Below are 16204 nucleotides of genomic sequence, written 5' to 3'. Positions count from 1 at the left end.
AGAGACTGTGTCCAATTAGAGCCCTGGAAGGAGGCCTTCTTGCTCAGGGCTTGAACATTGTTTCGGAGTGTCTTCCAGTCACCAGCTACTGAGACAGCTGGGAATGGAATGAGTCCCTCTGCCAGGCTTGCTTTCCCTCCCGTCTCCGAAGCTGGCAGAGTACTAGCCACTCTCCAGATGCGATCCTGGGAGGTGAGGGGTCACCTCACCCACTCAAAGCCAAGAAGGAACGCCAAGAGCTGACCTAAAACGTTCTCAGCTTCACAGGGGCAACAGATACCACTCCACAAAGTGTCCCACCCCCTAGATGGTCCCATTTCCTTTTAGTTATGCAGGCCTTGGGGAATTTACGTGAACCCGAGTCCAGTTTCTCACCTGTAAAATGAGATATTGCACACTGAATGCTTGCAGTGCCCAGACCAAGAGGGTCAGTAAATAGAAACCTATTGTTCCCCCAGGGTGCTGCTGCTCTGCAGTATGCTCAGACGCTATACAAAACCAGGATGTGCTTCTAAAACGCCTCTAGGTCTGAACATACTGTTCTACCTGGAGCTCATCTGAGTATCAACGTAACAGTGACCTTCCTCAAGGTGGCCTTCCCAGCTACCCTATTTTCTTCTGCTGTAGCCACTTTTTGTTCTCTTCTCAGCGATGAATTTCTTTGTTCGGCACACAGTAGGTACTCAATGAACATGTGTTCAATTAGGGAATGACTCCCTCCGCGCCCCGCGCCATGATTTCCTCGAAAACAAGGACGCGGTTTCATATTCCCAGAAGTGCTGACCCGCTACCAGAATTTCTGTGAATGGAACGAGCCGCCTCGCAGCTCGTATTTTCTTTTTTTTTTTTCGGCGATCCCGCCGCAGCAGCAGCCCCAGGCCCCGACACTGGAGCGAGGGCGCGTGGGGCAGCGGAAGCAGAAGGACACACGTGGGCAGACAGCACCAAGCGCGGTGATGGATCCGAGGACCGAGTCCAGGGCCGTCAGGACGGAACCCCCGGGCGCTCCGCGGCCTCCTTAGTCCGGCCCCAACAGGCGCCCCGCGCCCCCAGGGCCGGGACTAGCGGCCTCCCCAGGAGGGCAAGCGCCCGGCAAGCGAACTTCAGCCACTCGCCGGCCGCCTCGCTCTGCTCCTGCTCGCGCTCCAGCCAGCCGACAAGGACGGTGCCCACCGAGGCGACCGCTGAAGGACAGGCCTGCCCACCAGGGGGCGATGGGACCCGACACGGACCAAACAGACGGGGACGAGGAACCGTCAGGACTCACCGAGCGCAGACCGCGGCCGCCCGGGGGCCAGCGCGAGGAAGAGAGGGCGAGGCGGCGCGCGAGGGCTGACGGGACTCAGCCCTCAGGTCCTGGCAGGGAACAGCGAGCGCTTCCAGATCTCCGTCCTCCAAAGAAAATCAAGACACGTCAGAGAAGTAACAGTGAAAAAGTCGAGCGCTGCCTGTGTCTTCCTAGGGTGTAGTATCCGGGAGTAGTACTGAACGTTTTTCATACCTGCCGTTGGGACTGCGTAGAAAATTTGGAATTCTTTCTGAGCTTCTAGGACCTGATGGCGGGCATCCGCTTCCGCCAGGAGTCGGTACCGCTCCGCCGGAGAATAATCCAATTTTCAGGTTATTTCCCCCGCGTTTCTTCTGCTTCAAAGTGCGCCTCTTAGTGGCCAAAAGGGAGCAAAACAAAGACTTCCCAATGATTCCCTCACGTGAATTTAAACAGCAATCAAAGTATAACAGCTGTCATCCAATGGGGTTTACTATCCTTCCCACAATTCTGAGGTGGTTCTATTATTTTCCCTATTTTACATATGTAGAGAGTGAAGTTTGGAGATTTGACTCCAGAAATCCACACTTCTAACCATTAAGCTAAACTGCCTAGTTTTTCATTGTTGTTCTTGGTTTGTTTCGCTTTTGTTTTTAAGATTGTGAAAATCGAATTTCAGGAGAAAAAAATGCCCCTTGATTCCACAACTCGAACGTAATACAGGTGTCATCAGTGATCTTGACCAAGTAGTTCCAGGGGCCAGCTGGAGACAGAAGCTCAACGGATTGTGTTGCTGACTGAATGAGAAGTGAGAAGGGAAGGAAGCGAGTGTGGACAACTCCTTCATGAGATTTGACTGTGAAGGGAAGGGGAGTTGGAGGAGACCAGAGAGGTGAGGCTAAAAGTGAAGTGAAATGGCCCGTCCGAGGTCACACAGCTGGCAAGACTAAAACCCCGCTGTGTCCGTGACTGTAGCACACCTCACGGATCCTGCTTATCCTTCGGCCTGTGGGAAGTCAGATGGGAAGCGGATCCTGGAAGCACTGTGCTAACAGCAGTCCACGTGATGCGTGTTATGAAGGAAAAGCTCTTGAGGGGGTCAGGTGGGTGGATCAAGTGACGGGCTCATGAACCAGAGAACATGCTTCCAATCGTGAACGACCCTAGAGATTTGGAAGTAGTGATGCAAATGGCTCAGCCTTTGGGGGTGAAAGGACATGCTGTCAACTTCTTTCACAGAGGAAAGCACAGGGGTACCCACACTGCCTACTGCTTCCCCCTGGGGGAGAGACCCCAGGATGAAAGGCTGGAGGTACCATGCAGGCATCCTTGTCAACATCACAGGAGATGTGCCTGCTCTATTCCCCCAGGCTCAGGACCCCAGCTTTCCAAACACCCTTCTGGCCACAGCTCCTGAGCAAGAAATCACATCAGGTGGATCACAGGTGACATGAAAAAAACTCCAACTTGGTTTATTTCAAAAGGGCAGAAGTCAGCAAAGAGGAACCTTTAAAAACTGCACATCCATAGTTCTTGTTCCTAATGGGCCGGGAGTGGTTGGGGTGGTAGGCGGCCGAGCAGGCGTGGGGCTAGTCTGGTCCACAGTCACAGACGGCAGGTAGAGCTGCAGCTTGTCCAGGAGGTGACCCGGCCAGAAGTAATTGGGGGAGGTTCACTGCCGACCACTGGGCTTTTTCGCCTTCAGCTTCCTGGAAAAGAAGAAGACAGGGAAGGTCATCATGGCAGACAGGCCAGGTCCAGGGCTCCTTCTCAGTGGAGCAAACCAACTGTGACCAGAGTGCAGGCACAGAACTGTGCTAAGCACTTCGGTATCTCAGTCTTCACTACAATTCCTTGTGGTAGGTTCTGTTGTCCCTTCTACCTTACCAATGAGGACCCGGAGGCTTAGAGAGGCTAAGTCATTTCTCCAAGGTCACACAGTCCACAAGTGGCCAAGTGCAGGCTTGACTTCCAATCTGCTGCCTCTAAACACCAAACTCTTAAGTGTACACCATGTGTTCTCTGGAGGCATTTTAATGTGGGGTTCGGAGGACAGCCTCTGGAGCTGGCAGAGCTGGGGTCAAATCCCTGCTCCACCACTTAATAGGTGTGTGACTTTGAGCAAGATATTCAACTTTTCTGTACCTCAGTTTCCTGTCTTGTAAAATAGGTATGCTAAAAGTAACTTCATAGGGGTGTTGAGAGGATGTACATGAGTTAACACACGAAAACACCCAGAGTGGGGTCTGCCTGACACTCTAACTGTTGTTTTACAGCCTCTCAGCTCCTGGGCACTGAGTCCCAGATGCTGTGCTAGGAGCACCGTGCAAGCTGCAGAGTCCCAGGCATCTCCCTCCCACCCTCCCCTCTTCCAGAGTCAGGTGATCGCAACAAGCCTGATGAATTGCTCAAACCCCTTAAAGTACATTCTCTTTATTATTGTCGGCGTTTTCCTAGTGGAGAAGAAAGGGAGGCATCTTGTCAGGAGAGGCGAAGTCCAGGTTAACGGGGCCTCAGGGAGTAGCCCGGGTGCCACCACTGACCTCTGCAGGGCCCGACACCCAGCCCATGATCTGTGAAGGGGCCTCCCCTGTTTCTCTAAGGAGACCCTCTTAGTCTTTTCCAGAGAGCTTGAGATCGTGTCAGAATTGGTCAGGAGGGTAGCTGTGGGGGAGCTGAAGTGAGGAGGCTGCAGCCTGAGACATGCGCCAGGGAGACACTGGGGACTGGCCAGTCCATGATGACCAGTTGGGTTGGACATGCAGGGTTAGGACACAGACACTGGCACAACGTGACACCCCATGTCTGTCAGCGTCCCAGCCCCTTCAGCCAAGGGGACAGCAGCGGGGCAGGAGCAAATGGCAGGGGAAGAAGGGGGTTTGACACTCAGCTTGTCAGTCGTCTTAGCCGCAGGCTCACTGCGGCCCTGGGGCCTGCGCAGGCCCAGATTCGGGCCGAAGCTCTTCAAGTCCGAGTAGTAGCCTCCAGGCTGGCGGATCTGGCACACCGGGTCCTTCTGGAAAAGGATCTTGTCTCCCGGGTACAGCAGGGCTGTGAGCAGCCAGAGAAATGTGGCCCATCAGCCCAAGACCCCTCTCCTCCCTGAACTTTTGGGGCAGAGGGGGACTTCTTTAAAAATAAATTCACATTTTTGTTTGATTTTTTCTTACATACGTTTTTCAAAACTTTCTATTTTTCAATGATTGCAGATTCACAGGAAGTTGCAAAAATAGTGCAGAGGGTCCCTTAGATCCTATCTCCAGCTTCCCCCAGTTGTGACACAGCATGTAACTATAGTGTGATATCAGGAAACGGGGGTGGTACAATGCTGCTGAGTGGCCTACAGATGAGGGAGCTTCTTTCTAACCAGGTCAGCAAAGGCCCGAGGCAGGGAGCAGGCCCACCCTGCACCACCAGCCTGCGGGGCGTCCTGGTCAGGAGTCCCGGAAGGAGGAGGGGAGATGCACCAAGACTTCACCAGGTTAACTGAGACCTAGCTGATGGCAGTTTCCTCCTTGTCTAGAATCAGTCGCACAGATATCTGCGGGAGACCTTTCTAAGAACTGAGAACATAAAGAACACTGGGCCAGGTCTCCATCTTCCTGCAACTATTGAGCAGTGCTTATCCTAAGATGGTAACACACAAATAGCTCACGTTCTAGAAAAAGTGATGGAAGGTTACACTCCAGGTTATTAATGTTGGTTATTTGTGGTGAGGGCAGGGATTGGGCAGATGAGAAGAAAGGAGAGGGAAGGGGAGATGTGCAACATCAACATTTTAAAAAGGTATTTTTTAATTTACCTTTTATTTACCTGCATTACCTTTTAAAAGGTAACTTTTAAAAATGATTTTTAAAACTACATTTTAAAATATATATACATGATTTTTAAAAATGATTTACATAAATAATTTTGTGTAAATGGAAAAGAAAAAGGTTTGTGAAAGAAAGGTCACTAAAATATTAATGGCGGTCAACTCAGGCTGGGGGGATTTTTATTTTTGTTTTTTTAAAAAATTAAGTGTCCAAGTATTATCTATAAAATAAGGGAGAGAAAAACAATAAAGCTATATTCACTGGGAAGAGGAGAATTGCCATGATGATCTAGAATTCTGGCCCATGAGCCTGAGGCCTCAAGTCAGAGCCCACCAACCTCGAGTCTAGAACACAGACCTGGGAGTCCTGATGTTTGGCGCTTCTTGCCCCCAACAGATCACGCGTGTGTCATAAGGACAGCCAATGGATAGTGGCCAGGAGAGTGGTGGACTAGAGTCTTTTCCATCTAGACCAATCAGAAGCAAAAGGAAGCCCGCCCATGGATGCTGCTCCTGTGTGCCCATGAATGTGAGATCCTGCAGAAGGTGAGGCTCACCCATGTACTGACCCAGAAGCTAGGAAAAACCAGTGGTGGAGAGAATCAGTAGGGGCTTGATAGTCTGGTGGGGACAGACAAAGGGGGCACATCCAGAGGAAAGACCTAACCCACAGGAGCAGTGTGGGGTGCCTGGCAAGCCTGCCTGCATTTTAGAGGACATAGCTGCAGCTCCACCATTAGCCAAGACCAGGGGATGGAAACAATCAGGGAAAGAGGAAAAAAGGATGATGTGGTGAAAAGTCAGTGTCCAGAGCTGCAGGATCTCCTGCTGTGGCTGCCCTCCCAGCCCAGGTGAGCAGCAAGCGGCCACCAAGTGAGGGGTGTGCAGCAGGTGCGAGAGACAATGACCATTTAGATTGGTTGGCCTGTGTTCCTGAAGGCCCTTGGCCACATCTCCCTGTATAGACCTGTTATGGCTGAATTGTTTCCCCCCAAATTCATATGTTGAAGCTGGAACTCCAGGAACCTCAGATTTTGTATTTGGAGGTAGGGCCTTTCAAGAGGTGATTAACCTAAAATGAGGCTGTTAGGGTGGGCCCTAAGCCAGTCTGATTGGTGTCCTTATAAGAGGAAATTTGCAGACACAGAGAGACATCAGATACACTGGTGTCTATACTGAAAAGATCACGTGAAGAGGCAGCCACTTGCATGCCAAGGAGAGAGGCCACTGAGGAAACCAATCCTGCCGGCACCTTGATCTTGGACTTCTAGCCTTCAGAACTGTGAGAATATAAATGTCTGTGGTTTAAGCCACCCAGCCGGTGGTACTTTGTTCCAGCAGCCCTAGCAGACTAATACAAGACCCAAGGCCCTATACATTTAGCACTTGTTCCCCTCCCTCTTGGGAAGAAGATGGAAATAATTAATTGTGACTGTTAACTCTTATTCTCAGGGAAGTCACACCACTCTCTGTGTGCCCCTCTCTCAGAAAACCACCTTTCCCAGTATGACCACAGTTCCTCCTTGCAAAGTTCCTATGGGAAAACGTCTTCCCTCAAGTGCAGTTGCTCCTTCATGTTTTTAAAGCACAGTGAGGGACCTGCCCATTAAATTTATAAATTCATAAATCTGGGATGCCAGCATTGCTGCATGGTCATCAGGAGCTGGGCACTCCCCCACCCCCATCTCTCAGAAGCACATACTCTACCCAGAGATGTGAAAGGTTCAGATCTGCTTGGATATGTGAAGACACAATTCTTCCCCTAAGCAGAGGGCGGAACCAGTGTGGAAATCTCAGGGTTGAGTCCTGCTGTCTGAGCGGAGAGCAAAGGGCCTCAGCAGAAAGTGTCTCCTGGAGCATTCCTACCTCAGGATTGCAGAAGAATCAAGAAACTGGCCTGGCCTAGGGAGGTGGTTTTGGAAATGCCCAACACAGCCTAGCAGTATCACTTCTACCAAATCTCCCTCTTTGAAACTGGCATTGTTCTTTTATGCTCAACCTCAGGGTTCCCTCACCCAAAACTCCTGTCCTGGGAGCTTCCTGCTCTAAAATGCCAGCTCACCAAGCTCAGCTGGGGAACCCGGACCCCCAGGCCTGTGGAGCCTGTGGACCTCTGAGATCTAGAAATCTCATCTATCAGCAAAACAGGCTGGGCTGTTCCTCCCTCCTCCCCTCCTTCTTCCCAGTGTCTCCACCACAGGCCACAGCAGCCTGGCTGCGTGCATGTTGGCTGGGAAGGACAAGCCTCAGGTGGACACCACCCTCGCCCTGGCTCTGGGCCCTCTTGGCATCCTCCTGAGGGCCAGCCACCAAGGCCCTTACCTTTCATGAGGGTGTCCTCTGTCACCGGGAGGCCATAGTACCCACAGAGCTCCTGGCACTTCAGGTAGACGAGAAGGTCGTTCATGCGGGACTTGTTGATGAGCTCGTTCATCTCTCCCTGGATGGTGGACGGGAGGCAGTGGTCGTCAATGCGCTTATTCCCACTGCACACCAGGCGGCACTGCCCCGTGTACTCGATGGAGGGGATCCTGAGCTGTAAAGAGAAGAGAGGTTGCCACACACTTCTCTTCGCTTTATCTCTCTCCTCCTGGCTGGAAGGCAGATGTTGAGCCTTATCTGCCTCTCCCCATGCAGCCCCCAGAATGGGCAATGGCAAAGAATACACGGTGGGACCGAAGTTCAGGTTCTGCAGTCAGTGACTCGGGAGAAAAATCACACATGGTCAAGGTTACCCCTGAAGAGCACCTGAATGGTCAACGCACGCAGTTCTGTGTGCAGAGCCCTGTACGCGGACGTGCACACGTGACTGTATAATGTATCCGGTACAGTACAGTACAGATGCGCTAGAGGCATCCTATTGAAACATTACATTCACGTGTTTGGCTGCGTGGGAATTTAAATTAAGTGCAGCCACCTGTGACTTTCAGGTGGAAGCTACTGTTAAGGATGACAGAGCAAGGCAGAAGAGGGCTGAGGAGTGTGTAGCCACTTGTGGCCTTCTTCTTTTTTGAGGAAGATCAGCCCTGAGCTAACATCCATGCTAATCCTCCTCTTTTTGCTGAGGAAGACTGGCTCTGAGCTAACATCTATTGCCAATCCTCCTCCTTTTTGTTTTTCCCCCAAAGCCCCAGCAGATAGTTGCACGTCATAGTTGCACATCCTTCTAGTTGGTGTATGTGGGACGCGGCCTCAGCACGGCCAGAGAAGCAGTGCGTCGGTGCACTCCCGGGATCCAAACCCGGGTCGCCAGTAGCAGAGCGCGAGCACTTAACCGCTAAGCCACAGGGCCAGCCCAGTGGCCTTCTTATTTATTGATTTATTTACAAGGAAAGAAAAATCTATCTTTTTCAAGCTTCTAACACCAGAATCCACAAAGTACAGCTCATAGGCCAAATCTGGCCCACCACTTGTTTTTTATAAATAAAGTTTTATTGGAACACAACCACACTCATTTGTTTAGGTGTCGTCTGTGGCTGCTCTGTGGTGCAGAGTCAAGTAGTTGCAACAGAGACAACACGGCCTGAAACACCTAAAACATTTACTATCTGGCCCTTTCCAGGGAAGGTTTCCGATCCCTGCTCTAACATTTTGGGTTTTCCTGTCATGCAATTGAATCAGATCTTAGTTGATATAGCACTTACCAATACTGAACATTTTATTATGTCTTCATATTTATAGATAATATAAAAATATGTATGTATTTGGTATTACATTAATATTGCCTGCCTCCCTGACTAGACTCAGCTTCCTGAGGGCAGGGGCTGTTGTGTTCTCAGAGCACCTAGAAGAGTGCCTAGCACATTACAAGCTCTCAACAAATGTTTACTGGATGAATTAATTCACACAATCAGTTCTTCCTTCCTTCACTGGTCATGTATTTCTGGAGTGCCTACTCAGGGCCAGGCCCCATGCCAGGCGCTTGAATTCCAGCTGTGATGAAGACGCAGCCCGGTCTCAGGAGGCAAAGTCATAATTAAAGAATGGGAGGAGGGGAACTCAGTACTTTCAGAAACATTATCTCATTTCATCTTCACAGAAACCTTGTGAGGTAGGTATTGTTTTTGTTATACAGATGAAGGAACAGATGAGGGAACAGAGAGGTAAAGAAGCCCGCTCCCAAGAGTTCCCCCAGCTAGAAGGTGGTGGAGGTGCCGCGGACTGGAACCCAAGCCTGTCCAATTGCCAAGCCCAGTGCCCTCCCCCACTGGCGGGGGTACCTTGTTCTGCCGCCTCCTCTCTCTGCACCACTTGCCGACGTCCTCCATCTCCTCCAGGGTCATGGGCCGTGCCTCCAGCTGGGTATCGACTACGGGCTCAGTCAGTGGATCCATCTTGGGAGGCTCTGGGGCTAAAGTGCCCTTCTGCTTCTGAGATGCACTCTGTGGGGAAACTCTGTGCTCAGCAGATCTATACTCTAGAGTCGGAGGAACGAGACAAAGAAGGAGAGACTGAGAGGGTGCCAAGCCACGGAATCCTCCAAGCAGTTACCCACCGTCACCGAGCAGGCACTGGGCCACCCCTCTGCTCACTTCCTACGTGTCTGGTCAGCGCCATCTGAGATGTGCGTTGAAGGTGTCCCTGCTCTCCGGCTCCACTGGGCCTCCCTAGAGCGGGCCGCCTCCTCCCTCACCTGTCCATGAACCCAGCCTTCCTGTTGCCGTTCTCACCTTCTAGAGTCCTGTTTCCACCAAACAGCAAATAGGACTTACAAAAAATATAAGCCAGATCACCTCATTCCCCGCTTAACACTCTCTACTGGCTTCCCACAGCACCTCGAGTCCTGCCCCTGATCTGCACAGCCTCAGGAGCTGGCCTCAGCTGACCGGCCACCTGCCCCGTCTCCTACGCCCAGCCCTCACTCACTCCACCCAGCCCCCCGCACTTCTTCTGTCCCCGGAAGACTTCTCGCCTCAGGGCCTTGGCCTTTGAGGTCACATCTGCTAGGATGCCCTTCCCCAGACTGGCTCCTCCTCAGTCACTCAGCTCTCAGCTCCAGCGGCTGCTTTTCAGAGGCTTTCCCTGACGACCACCCCTCACTGTGTCCTCTGTCTTCAAAGCATTAATCGCTACTGGACATCGTCTTGGTTAACCCTTTACATGGAAGCTCATTGAAGGCAGGGGCATTGGCTTCTTCACTACTGTGTTCCCAGCTCCTAGAAGTGTGCCTGGCACACAGTAGGTCCTCAACAAAGATCCGAGTGAATGAAAGCACCCCATTGCCCCTGCCCTGGTTCAGGCCTTCACTGTCCTGGGCTGGGATGGAGTGCTGGCCCCGCTGCCTTCCCGTGTTGAGACGGTGGCCAGGCAGTCAGCCTCCCGGAGCTTCAGCTCCCTCCTCCTAAAGTGTGAATGGCAGCCCTGAACTCTGGGGACTTGAGGATAAACTGAGCTGATGCTGGGGTAACGCCTCCCAGCCCACAGAGGACGCCCCAAATGCTACCACCTCCTCTCTGTGAGCTGGTGCCCAGACTCTTGATGCTGCTGCCCCTTTAGGCAAAGCAAGAGATACCCAAGTCTGCTTCCTCTACCCACTGCCGCTCTCGGGGGAAAAAGAACTCCGTGATGATCCTGAGAGAGCACCATTCAAGCAAATACCTGCTCTTGGCTTCAAGTCTATTCATTGGGAAATGATAGGCCCCAAATACCTTTGCTGCAAATACCCATCATGGCGCACAGTGATCATTCACCAAATGACTCTCAGCCAACTACATGGATATCAACGCGCTTTGGTAATTCATAATGAAAAGGCAAAAAGAGCATGGGTGGGAAATGACACCCAACTCGAATGACCCTGAGGATGGACACGAAGGGTGATGGCTAGTGTGGGGGTGGTGACGCGTGCAGGAGGCGACTGTAGGGGCGCTCATGTTCCCTGGGACTCTGAGATGGGCAGAGACCCTGCCTGGGGGTGACGGTGCCTCTGCCCAGGGCTTGTCGAGGCTACAGGTCGGAAATCTGTGTGCTGCGCTGTAGGTGACGCTCCGGGGGCCTGAGGAATGGACTCTATGGGAGCTGCCTGCTGCCTCCAAAAGAACCAACCAGTGAGGATGCCAAGCACCTAGCTCAGTGTGACCGTGAACTCCAGAGGCCCTCCCAAATCTTCACCCATGTAAGGAAACCCCTCCACTGCCCCCCTAGGGCTCTTACATGACCACAGGGAGGACGAGGAGCACCACCCCACCCAATGTCTGAAATTTCATTCCCGCCACCCTGGCGAGTGGGGGCAAAGCAAGATTTGTTTCATTTAGAAAAAGAAAGATGTGGTTACATTTGGGGAGGGATCTGGAATGGTGGACAGTGGTCAAGGGAGGGCTTGAATTCTATCTGTAGTTGTTCAAATTTTTTTTTTTTTTACAACAACAATGGCACTAAACTCTAAAGAACCATGATGCACCCTGTGTTGTAGAGTAAATTCATAGCAAGAGCTATGGCTAGTCCATTTCTAATTTGCCTCTGTGCTTCATCTGGACAGATGTAGCTCCACGAGCACACGGCTTGGCAAATGGAACTTGAGCTGTGCACAACATATACAACTGTTTACAGCAGCCCTACTAATATCCCTGAGAGTAAAATACCAAAGTAAACTTTCCAGTAAATTCTAAACGTGCTAATTCTGGTTTCTGAACTTTAGTTTACTTTTTATCAATAACATATAGACTAATAGTAAGAAGGCCTTGGGCCTATATACAAATGGAAAGGCTTGCTATTTGTTTGGTCAGTGTATCAGGTGGGCTTGGGGGGCTGAAACCACCCTTTGAGAATCCTACACTAAGGACAAGGGCTGGGCCTCATTCATCTTTGAATGGACACAGTGGCTGGGCACTCAAGAAAATATCTACTCCTTAGTTGACCCCCGGGCATAGAAGTTCCAGAGGCTTGGCCCACCTACGGTGAGCCAGAGTTGGAGAACACACTCAGGAAGTGAGCCAAGGCTGCCTCCACCAGGCTTGCTCCCCAGATGGGGAAGCGGAGGCACGGGGGTGGGAGTGGGTACGTACTCTCCCTTCCAGTTGGCAGGGCACTTCTCTGCTCAGCCAAACACCACTGTATGTAGGTGTTGGTCAGGGCATGCAGGGTGATGCTGCTGTGCGTCCCCAGAGAGCTGAGATAGATGACAATATCCTCCACCTCCCGGTCTGTCAGAGGGACTCTGACCTGAGGAGAGAAGGGAAGCCCCCAGGGTGGGCAGGCTCCAATCCACACGTCCTGCAAGGACAGCCAAGGCCTTGCCAGCCTAGCCCCACCGCCCCATCTAGTTTCACTTGCAGCCACTCCCAGCTCATACCCAAGATCTCTGCCACAGCAGCTCAGAGCTCTTCCCCGGGCCCTGAACACACCCTGCACTTTCTCACCCCCTGCCTTTACTCAGGCGCTTCCTCTCTGCCTGACAAACTCCGATCCCTCCCTCAAAGCCCAGTCCAGATATGCCACCGTTTTTGCCGAGTCTGCTACTTCTTCCTCTGGGCTCCCACCTCACTCCATGCCAATCACTCCATGCCACACCCCGCTTTCCCATGCTGGATGTGAAGAAGGATTTCACGTGTCTATCATCCTTGCCCATGAGGGACACATAAGCCTCCCTTCACTGAAGTAAAATCGGATCAGCAATACGATAAGCAGGGTGAGCAACTTGGGCGGAGGATGATGCTGGCCAGCAACAGCGAATATACAAGAAAAAGTTTTACAGGAAATATAAAAATATAATTCTTCAGCTGCTTTAGACCATAGTCATTGCCCACTGAACTTTCCTTAAAGAAGGTCAGAACTCTCCTGGTGCGAAACGATTTAGTGTTTCATCTTCTTGGTCAGGCAGATTCAAGACCCTCTATCTTTTGTTCTAAATGCCTTGAAAGGTTGTTCAGACACTTCCGTGTCATAAAACGATGGTGTGAAAACCAGTGAGGATTCACATATTTCATAAAATATGCAGCAAACTGCCTAAAGTTTTTCTTAAAGGCTGTAACCCCAAGTCCAGTGCTTAAATAAAAGCTTAATTCATCTAGACCAGAGGTCAGCAAACTTTTTCTAGAAAGGGCTAGACAGTAAAGATTTTAGGCTCTGTGAGCCATAGGCTCTCTGTCATCACTGCTCAACTCTGCTCTCACGGGATGAAAGCAGCCAGGACAACACACAAACAAATGAGCATGGCTATGTTTCCATAAAACTTTATTTACAAAAACAGGAGACAGACTCGGTTTGACCCCTGGGCCATAGTAGGCAGACCGCTGCTAGATCAACAGAACTTTCTGCAATGATGGAAATGTTCCACATCTGCACAGTCCAACAGAGGAACCACTCACCACATGTGACTACTGAGCACTCGAAACGTGGTGGGTGTGACTGAGGAACTGGATTTTTTATTTTATTTATTTACAATTAACTTCAGTTTGTGACTGGCCAGTAGAAGCGTGGTCTGTGGACCAGGACCATGGGCGTCACGGGGAGCTCGTCAGAATGCAGCATCTTGGGCCTCACACAGAGGCACTGAGTCAGATGCTGCATTTTAACAAGACCCCTATGTGATTCATTCGCCAGTGAGAGTTGGAGAAGCTCTAGAAGGTTCTAGAGGCAGAACTGAAGGCCTAGCAATCTCTTTGCTCGGTTCTGGGGTCTGATGGGCAAGATTCCCCAGGCAGCTGGCTGTTTATGGCTCAGCTCTGCACACTGTCCACAAAGGTAGGACCTTTCAAGGTCAGACCTGGGCAAGGGGAGTTTTAGGCGTCTGATGTGGCCACAGGTGAAGCCACATTTTCCCATCTGGCTTTACAAGTAATAAAGCTGATCGTTTGAGCTCCCTGTGTCTACTTTTCAGTGTGTCCAGGACATGAGGAGGGGGCAGCAGTGGGGGGTGCATGGACGCCCTCCCCACTCAGGCCAGCCCTGAGGGAGCGGGAGGCACTCACCGCCTTCAGAGCCTCAGTGAAGTCCTCCCTGGAGATCCTCTGGTTCTCACCGCAGGCCACCTTGTTAAACATCCCCAGGATCTTGATCCTGTGGCTACGCAGGTAGGAGTACAAGGCCGGCAGGGCGGAGGGCCTGGGCAGTTGGAGCTGGGACAGTTGGCAGGGGGGCTGGGGGCTTTTCTTCTGAAAGAGGCAAGAGAGTGGGGCAGAGGGGAGAGTTCAGGGAAGACAGGCCGATGGCACGAGATCCCCAGAGCTGGAGAGAAATGGGAGAGGGGGGCTGAGCGGCTCTAAACAGACAGCAAGATGGAGTGCAGAGAGCACTGGATTCTGGCAAGCCCGGGGCGGCCGTGTCCTGCCACAGAACACCTGGGAGACCGCTTCTCTGGGCCTCCATTTTCCCCTCAGAAATCAGAGGCTTGGACAATGTGAGAGCTAGTTTCATTTGTATCCACATCTCTCCTGTCAGACCAGTCACTATTACAGTCCCACTGGGCTCTCAGTGCACCAAAATATACGCCCCTGCCCGGAGCCCGACGGGGTTCCCCTCTCCTCCACCTCCCAGCTTTGCTCCTGCGGGCCTCCTGCCTAGAAGACTCTGCCCTCTTTCCATACCCGTCCACAGCCTACTCCTCCTCCACTTCCAGGTGAATGGGAATATATCAGAATACTCCTCCCTTACCTCAGTGCGGCACTCGACAGTTTACAAAGAGCCTTCCTGTTCCCTAGCTTTTAGCTCCTCTGTGCTCCTGGAGCATTTGGGACCCACCTCTATTAATGACCTGTAGCAAACTGTAGTAGAGTCATTAATCTGATGTGTCTGTCTCCCTCACTAACGTGCGAACACCTGGAGAGCAAGGCCATGTTGTATTTAGCTACATACCCTCACCTCCCATCCTGGTACTGAACAAAGCCCCAGGCCCTAGGCAGGTAGGCAGTAGTTGTTTGCTGAATGAATAAATGATGCTGTGAATTAGGTATCAGGTATTACTTTCCTGTTTTACAAGTGAGGAAACAGCCTCAGAGAGGTGAAGTGACTTGCCCAGGCTCACAGTGCAGGTAAGCAGTTGAGCTGGGTTTCTAACCCAAGTCCAGTGTTTATTCATGGATGCTGTGATGCTGGCAGCAAAGGGTGTGTTAGACCCATGAACTTGGGGTTTTCACTACAATTACACCAAGGACTGACTCTGAAGTGTTTGGGCCAACCCAAATGACGCTGATGAGACTGCGATAATACTAAAGACGGCAAACGTTTATTGAGTGCCCACTATGTGCCCAGCACTGTGCTAGGCACCTTACAGAAATTAATCCATTTAGACATCCCAGCAACCCTAGCAAGTAGGCACAATGGTTATCCCCATTTAACAGATGAGGAAACTGAGGCCCAGACTGTACAGCTAGGAAGTAGCAGAGCTGGGTTTAAACCCAGGTTACGTGACCTCTTATCCCAGCTTCACCTGAACTGGGAGAAATTTCAAGTGTTTGTTTTGCAAGGAAATGTCACAGAGAGGCAAGCAGTCGGAAGATGAGGACTTGGGGACTGACTGCCATTTACTCTCTCCATGGATCTGGAAAATCCACTGGCCTCACTGAGCCTCTGTGTCCATGCTTACAAAAGGGGATCCTCCGTTTTCTCCCACCCTCCCAGCTGTGGTCCTCACAGCAGCCCCGTGAGCACCTGCTTGGCACATAAAGGCCCTCAGCAAACGTGCCAGTGAATGAATGAACGGCCAGTGAGCATTAAGACTGCCCCACAGAGGGGCTGCCAAGGATCACCCCTCCCCGGGTGGTCTGAAGGTCAGCCGCAACTTCTTCAACTCTCCTCCCTTTTAAGATGGAGTCTAATCCCCCTCCCAAGTGTGGACAGTGCTTAATGACTTGCTCCTGACAAACAGAATATGGTGGAAGTGATAGTGTAAATCTTCTGAAACTGAGACTTCCTGAGACGAGGTCATAAAGGTCATTGCAGCCTCCTCCTGGCTGTTTCCCGGACTGTCACTCTGCAACCCTCCAGCAGCCCTATGGAGTGGTCCGTGTGGTGAGGAACTGGGGCTCCTGCCAACAGCACTGGGAGCAAGCCAGCTGAGGGCGGGGGCTCCTCCTGCCCCAGTCAAGCCTTCAAATGTCTGTGGCCCAGGCCAACATCCTGAGATGAAAGACTGAGCCAGAGCCACCCAGCTAAGTTCCTCCCAGATTCCTGACTCAGAAACAAGTGAG

General features: G+C 51.6%; 1 non-coding gene and 1 pseudogene across 2 annotated transcripts in view; both read right to left on the bottom strand.

Annotated features, from left to right (window-relative positions):
• Positions 1–55: 55 nt before the first annotated feature.
• On the bottom strand, positions 56–195 carry LOC147917120 (small nucleolar RNA SNORA7). Its single transcript, XR_015552412.1, has one exon. It is a non-coding gene; the product is annotated as a small nucleolar RNA SNORA7 (small nucleolar RNA).
• A 3441-nt stretch (positions 196–3636) lies between these two features.
• Positions 3637–16204, bottom strand: part of LOC147917119 (EF-hand calcium-binding domain-containing protein 12-like) — a 33195-nt pseudogene continuing 20627 nt past the window's right edge. The window contains exons 5-9 of the transcript XR_015552284.1: positions 13988–14170; positions 12083–12239; positions 9302–9498; positions 7404–7617; positions 3637–4318 (exon numbers count right to left, since the gene is read on the bottom strand). The product of XR_015552284.1 is annotated as an EF-hand calcium-binding domain-containing protein 12-like (transcript). The remainder of the gene's footprint in view (positions 4319–7403; positions 7618–9301; positions 9499–12082; positions 12240–13987; positions 14171–16204) is intronic.

Source organism: Ceratotherium simum, chromosome 5 (genome assembly GCF_057802395.1).
Source record: "Ceratotherium simum simum isolate JZ-2026a chromosome 5, ASM5780239v1, whole genome shotgun sequence".
In the NCBI taxonomy this organism is placed as follows: Eukaryota; Metazoa; Chordata; class Mammalia; order Perissodactyla; family Rhinocerotidae; genus Ceratotherium; species Ceratotherium simum.
The sequence above is the reverse complement of the archived record's forward strand: the minus strand, read 5'-3'. Positions and strand labels throughout refer to the sequence as shown.